The 6,000-nt window shown below is 32.0% G+C and overlaps 1 long non-coding RNA gene across 1 annotated transcript in view; it reads left to right on the top strand.

The window, feature by feature from the left end:
• The first annotated feature begins 951 nt into the window (after window positions 1-951).
• LOC141448102 (uncharacterized) overlaps window positions 952-6,000 on the top strand; it is a 59,871-nt gene continuing 54,822 nt past the window's right edge. Inside the window, exons 1-2 of the long non-coding RNA XR_012454851.1 lie at window positions 952-1,085; window positions 1,896-1,974. This is a non-coding gene — a long non-coding RNA (uncharacterized lncRNA). The remainder of the gene's footprint in view (window positions 1,086-1,895; window positions 1,975-6,000) is intronic.

Here is a 6,000-nt window from a genome sequence, read left to right as displayed (position 1 = left end):
CATTATTTCGGCACTTTAGTTTTCTTTTTGGTCTGAAGAAGTGAATTAATTATTTAGTTCACCTTTATGAAAAAATATCTACCTTTCAGTCATTAAAATCCTCATAAAGGAAGTAATTAAATAATATACTCTTCATTAATATGATAATATTTTTATTAATAAATTTTTACACAAATTTACTCAAAATTATACTGTTATCAACTAGTAAAAAGTTATATTCCAAAATTAGAAGTTAAATGCTGCATAACCTAGACATCTCTTCAAAGTATAACAGTCCTGAATACACCGAAAATTATATTAATTATTACTTTTATTGTTTGCATTTTTCTTTCTGAAAAGAGTATTGTAACAATTAATTTAAAACGATTATACATTTTAAAGAAACAATTTATATTTAAATTTTCACAATTTAAAAATTAAATTACATTAATATCTAGTAAGTAAATGAAAGATATTTGGTAGCCCGTTGGCGTGACGTCATGTGTGGCGTGTTCTTTTTGAAATGAACTGCTAATCTTCGTTGTAAGTGCATTTTTTTACAAATATATTAAGAAAAATTAATGTAATTTATAATAATTTATGTCACAATTTGTACAATAGAGTATAAGCAATCAAACTATGGTAAAATTAACACATTTCATTATGGATTACATGTTAAAAGAATGTTGAAAAGAAATTGAGATGCTGGCCATTACCCAAAATGGCGTTGAGTAGAATTAAGAGACTATTTAAATACGATTTTATTCAATTAATTTGTCTATTTATAGTTTTACTTTGTGAAAAATATATATATTTTACTTTGTTCCAACTATTCTCAATTCTTTAAACATTGGATGAACAGAATTTTTGTTCTGAAATATTCAATTAAGAAAACTGGGGCCCCCCGAGACTAATTCAATATGGTGGAAAAGTGTAACTTTTAATTTCTGAATTCAGTTTTCTTTTTTTTAGGACTTGAAAATGATGTAATACTAATTGAAATTGGCATTACTTGGCTTTATTTTCACTTTGAATAGTGGATTTGCTGTTTGATTGATTAAATTTTGAATACTAGATTACTAATTGAAGACGTCAGCCATAAAATTGTAAGTTAAATAATTATTGCTAATTTAAACCAATTTTTTTCTGTTCGAATGTTATCCAGTTTTGAATTTTTTATCAAACTTTAAAGATTTATTGGATTACTGATGCCTGAAAAATTTTAATTTCACCCAATAAATCAAGCTTCTGCCACTTTTTAACTTGGATGGTCCATATTCATTTCATAAAAGTGGAACTTTTACTTTGAAGATAGAGATAAAATTCGAAACTAGTTAGTATTTAGAATAAATACGCATGCTACTCTAAAAATCTAAATTAGTTTTAATATCTAGTTAGATTTGACTTCAATTCTTACCACTAAATATTTTACTTAAACATTATATCTTCATCAATTTATCTTTGGTAAAAGATTCATTAATTATGTAAATGATTTCTATTGTTTCTTTAATTACCGGGTACATCTTCACATTACAATGTACAGTTTCAAAAAAAAAATGTACATCACAATCTGTTTCTGTGAATTATTCTAAGTTGCAATGATGATGCCCTAGGTCGAAGGTAATAAAAGAAATTTGCACTATTCTTACCTCCTTTCTTCTTCTTCAAATTGATTTAAATTCAAACTTGAACACCGTATTTTCATCAATGAATTTTGCAAAAACATATTTCACTGAGCTGAACATGATTCTGGATTGCTTCAATCTTCTTGATTTTTCTAATTTTTAATGAAGATTTATGCCTGAAAAACAGAATTTAGGATTTACTATGTACTGTTCTTAGAACATAATTTAAGTTTATTTTAAACTTCTTTGTTTTTAAACGTAATTAATAAAGGATATTTTCTTTTTTTCCAGGTGTTTTTTCGTACAGGAGTGCAGTGTCCTGTGACTAGGAATTTTTCAAGATCCTGGAAGTTGGCGATAAGTTGATAAGGTAAGAAAGCATTTTTAATTTACTTGTTACTTTAAACATAATCAAAAATTTATTATTAATTCCAGTGAAATGCATTTTTGGTTTAAATATTTTTAACTATAGATTGCTCTAAGAAGATAGCAGCATTTTTACTTTCAGCATGCTTACTAAGATTTACTTTTTTTTTTTTTTTTTCAATTATTGCGAATGAAATTTTGGATGTTGTGAATAAATCGTACACATTGATTAGACCCTCAACAGTGTTCATTTTTTAGGATCTTGAATTTCTCAAATTTCAGTTCTGTAATCAACTTTATGTTCTGTAATAAACTTTTTACTTTTCACCTAAGTATTGTAATTATGTCACATTTTCAAAATTGTGCTTTTCACAAAGAAAGCTATACGTTTTGCGAACTATCTAACAACTTCTTTGGTATCACACTAATATTTTTGACTGGATATTGGTCTTTAACCCTTGACCTGTGGAAAAAAAAAACACCCTTGCTGCTGTAAACTACAACCAATCTTTCAGATTACCCAAAATCTGTTTGAAAATAATAATTCAATAAAAGTGAAGTACGAGGGTCGTTTGAAAAGTCCGTGCAAAAATAAAAACAACTTAATTTTTTGGGGTAAACCTTTTTTATTTTTCAACATAGTCTCCTTTTAGGCTTATACACTTCGTCCAACGCTGCTCTAGTTTGTTGATCCCTTCCGAATAATAGGATTTGTCCAAGTCTGAAAAATAGCCATTCGTTTCTGCAATCACCTCCTCGTTTGAATAAAATCTTTTTCCCGCCAGCCATTTCTTCATATTGGGGAACAAATAGTAGTCCGAGGGAGCCAAGTCTGGAGAATAGGGGGGATGTGAAACGAGTTGGAACCCTATTTCCATTAATTTTGCGACCACAACTGCTGAGGTGTAAGCTGGTGCGTTGTCGTGATGGAAAAGGACTTTTTTCTGGGCCAATCGTGGGCGTTTTTCTTGCAGCTCGGTTTTCAAACGGTCCAATAACGATGAATAATATGCACCTGGAATAGTTTTACCCTTTTCCAGATAGTCGATGAGGATTATTCCTTGCGAATCCCAAAAGACAGTCGCCATAATCTTTCCGGCCGAAGGAACGGTCTTCGCCTTTTTTGGCGCAGATTCCCCCCTTGGTAACACATTGTTTTGATTGTTCTTTGGTCTCAGGAGTGCAGTGTTTCATGTTCATCCACAGTGACGAAACGACGCTTAAAGTCCTGCGGATTCTTCTAGAACAGCTGCAAACCGTCCTTGCAACACTTCACACGATTTCGTTTTTGGTCAAGCGTGAGCAATCGCGGCACCCATCTTGCTGATAGCTTTGTCATGTCCAAATGTTGATGCAAAATATTATGTACCCGTTCATTCGAGATGCCCACAGCACTAGCAATCTCACGCACCTTCACTCTTCTGTCATCCATCACCATATCATGGATTTTATCAATGATTTCTGGAGTAGTAACCTCAACAGGGCGTCCAGAACGTTCTCAGCGGTCACTTGTGCCCCATATGGCCACTCCGAAAATTTTGAAACCACTTATAAACTGTTCTAATCGAAGGTGCAGAGTCACCATAATGTTTATCAAGCTTCTCTTTAGTCTCCTGAGGCGTTTTGCCTTTCATAAAGTAGTGTTTAATCAACACACGAAATTCTTTTTCGTCCATTTTTTGAAAATCACTCGACTTCCTCGATTCAAACGAATGCCAAACACAAAGAAATAGACCGATCTGGCTGAAACTTGGTGTGTGTTCTTCCAAGAGATGCTACTAACTAAACATAACCTCGATACGCGCCAGTAGTGCTATCTCTCTGACTTTGCACGGACTTTTCAAACGACCCTCGTAAGCCTTTGTAAGAAAAGTGGTCCAAGTCGATTATCAGTAAACTCCGAATCCCATTCTATAAAATTACATTTTCTGTTTTACCATTTTTTTTTTTTTTTTAGCAATATCGGTAGTCTAGGAGGTTTCCACTGATTTTCATTATTTGACTTGTTTTTCTTCTATTTGAAAATAATTCCATTTTATTTTTCTTGTAACTTGGTTAACATAAAATGTCGCAACATCTAACCAAAACTATGATTGAAAAGGAATTACATTTCTAGGGAAGTAAATGTACTTAGAACTATGACATGAGGTCTACCATTTTAGTTTGAAAATTCGTCCCAGGGAATTTCGATTTTTGCTAAAAGTTTTTAGTATAAATGCTAAGTTTGAAGAAAATCTAGGCACTTCAATTGGTAGTAAGAGTCGTGTGAATGCTAACTATAGTAGGAGTTTTTTTAAAACTATATTTTAATAAATGCCTACGGTAATATTTAAAAATAATTAATGAAATAACACTTAAGTTATAAGATTCTAATAATGTCTTTAACCATATCAACGTTTGCTTTAGAACAGACTCCATATTTAATGAGCGTATTAAGTAAGCTGCAATTTCTCTTTCTTTAAGGATAGCCAAGTTAAGTAATTCGTTGGCTGCTTAGGCACTATTAGTTACCATTTTCATACGATTTTTACCAGTAACTTCGATGTTCAATATATTATCTTTACAAGTCATAGATGTCTTAGTTGCCACTTTCCTGATGCCATACAATGGACCTTGCCCAGATTACCCTTATTACCCTCTAAATTCACAATATAAGGACCTTTATCGCCTACTTTGAATCTATTTTGTAGCGCCTTTTTTTTATGTATTCTGTTTTATATTTTAAGCTACCTGAGTTAGCCTTGTACTTTAGACTTGCTATATGCAATATTTTCTTCATTAGGGCGTTTATTTGCCTTTAGAGTACTTTTGTTTGTATTATTATCATAATTAGTACTTACCACTTCCATCAAGGTAGCAAGTAAATTAGTATTATTATAATTGGTTGACTGATTGGTAACATTCGGGTTAATGGTAGTATTATTTAAAGATGACTTATCTGACTTTAAGATGGTATTATCCGGGACTGTCTGCCGACATTTCACTTCTCACTTCTTAAGATTTATGGGGGAGTATTCAAAGGCAATGTTATAATTCTAAGTTTACAGAATCAATAGAAATAATTGTAAATATGTTTCCAAATCTTTAGTTTAGATGAAATGAGATTAAGATTGCTCCTGAAAACTTTTCGATTAGGTTTTAGTATAAAATGTAGGCGCAGATTATTTATTTAGTTTTTAATTTTGATAGAAATGATTTGCTCTTGACCAAACTGGACCCAGATTCAAGCCGTAATTGTGTATCATTGCTACACTCAGGTGTAGTTCAACTTTGCCACGCTAGATTGCACTAGTTTGTAATAACAGTATCGTATTCTCTGAACTGGTGGAAAAGTGAAGTTTACTAAGTTTTCGTAACTGAATTTTTTTACCGGAAATAACAAATTGAAAATAATCACGCGACTTCCTCTCACTTCAAATCTATGGTTTCTAACTCAGTTACTAACTTTTTATAACTCCATATTTTAAAACATTTTTCATTATAACATTATCTTGATTATTTTATAAACAAATTTTATTGGTCTCAATTTTCGTTAAACAAATCTCTTATTAATAAACGACGTTTCAGCAATCCTAGGGCTGCCAGCTTCAGGGCTAAACATAGATATAGATGTACATTATATTGATTAACATTAATCAACAACATACTAATAGTTTTTACTTAAAATTGACAATTTTAGTCTTCAACAGCGATCTTATTAAGGAATCTTATTCATTTAAAATATTTAGATTTTTTAGAATATTCACTCTGTACTTTCTGCGATCTGTAGTTTATGATTTATTCAAGCACTCTTGAGTGTGTGTGTCTGATTGGGAGAGAGAGAGAGGGGGTGAGAGAGTGAGAGTGTGAGGGGTAGAGAGAGGGTGAGAGAGAGAGTGTGAGTGAGAAGGAGAGAGAGTGGGTGGGAGAGTAAGAGGGGTAGAGAGTGAGGGAGAGGTTAGAGGGAGTGAGAGAGGGTGGGGGAGAGAGAGGAGAGAGAGGGAGAGTCCAGATATGTAAAAACCACTTTTTTTTTTGCAAAATTTCATAT

The sequence above is a fragment of the Rhodnius prolixus genome, unplaced genomic scaffold (genome assembly GCF_049639745.1).
Source record: "Rhodnius prolixus isolate KJV_2025 unplaced genomic scaffold, Rpr scaffold_13, whole genome shotgun sequence".
Lineage (NCBI taxonomy): Eukaryota > Metazoa > Arthropoda > Insecta > Hemiptera > Reduviidae > Rhodnius > Rhodnius prolixus.
The sequence above is the reverse complement of the archived record's forward strand: the minus strand, read 5'-3'. Positions and strand labels throughout refer to the sequence as shown.